This window comes from Odontomachus brunneus, unplaced genomic scaffold (assembly GCF_010583005.1).
Source record: "Odontomachus brunneus isolate Ranch 3 - 2012 unplaced genomic scaffold, Obru_v1 Obru_scaffold_007, whole genome shotgun sequence".
NCBI classification, from domain to species: Eukaryota; Metazoa; Arthropoda; class Insecta; order Hymenoptera; family Formicidae; genus Odontomachus; species Odontomachus brunneus.
The window spans coordinates 2,758,429-2,759,556 of NW_022639457.1; the positions used below are offsets into that span (position 1 = coordinate 2,758,429).

Sequence of the window (1,128 nt, forward strand, 5' to 3'; positions counted from 1 at the left end):
TCTCTCTCTCTCTCTCTCTCTCTCTCTCTCTCTCTCTCTCTCTCTCTCTCTCTCTCTCTCTGTCTGTCTTTTATTCATTGTCGGATTAGAAATTCAGTTCTAAAATTACATTCTCAACAACACGCTTCTCCTTAAGTGAATCCTAAGTCTAAATTAATTTCACATCCAAATTAACTTCAAATTCTCTTAACTCATGAAATCCAAATGTCGAGATCGAATTTGCGTTTTTCTCGCACATTCAATTGAATTTCCTCAACGATCGAGCCCAGAGCTCTAGAAAATTAAGCTTGTATTAATAGTCCTTACTTGAAACTTGTTCCACGTGAAATAATCAGAATGTAAATTTAAGGTTTCACTTGAGTTTTTTCCTTGAATCACACAATACATTACATTTCCAATCACGATTCATCCAAAATGTTCACATCTAACTCAAACTCAATTCTGGGTATCTCACATGAGGCAAGATTTCAAGCAACGACTATTGATACGGGCCTTAGAGCGCTCCCGAAGTGGAGGAAAGAAAGTCGCGTCGTTTGATCGTCGAAATTGAAGTCGTCGTCGCTGATGACGGATGTAATATCGCGGTATATCAATATCGCATAGAAAGAGAAAGATGCAGAAGAGAAGTGCTGGTACCGACGAGCTGGGGACTTGACTGCGTTGCGTTCGGAGCGGCGAGAAGACGGCTACCGTTTCGGCGCGTCGCGTCGCGTCGCCGCGTAAGGGCGACTCTAAGCCGCGCGCCGTCCGATGACAAATTACTTTCCCGGGCCGTGAACGGAATATTGGGTTTCGGATTGACAAACATTGACCGGATGGCTCGGGTCCGCACGCACAATTTGTAATGTCGGCAAACTGTGCGCTCGCACGATCCTGCAGCGAGATGGAACGCGCGTGTGTTTGTCGTTCTAATGCGTAAAAGCCCATAATATTTTAACGCGGTCATTAAAATTTACCGTAGCGGGTATTTATCGGGCCGAGGCCCGACTTGAGCTAACAAGTTGCACGCTAGATTAAAAGCTTTAGCGATAATGTGTTTACTTCAATTATACATACGATCATGTGCGCGTGAACGCTCTCTCACACACACACACACACACATTCTCTCTCTCTCTCTCTCTCTCTCTC

General features: G+C 44.5%; 1 protein-coding gene across 1 annotated transcript in view; it reads left to right on the top strand.

Annotated features, from left to right (window-relative positions):
• LOC116853898 (homeobox protein goosecoid) overlaps positions 1 to 1,128 on the top strand; it is an 8,753-nt gene that overhangs the window by 4,175 nt on the left and 3,450 nt on the right. The window lies entirely within an intron of this gene.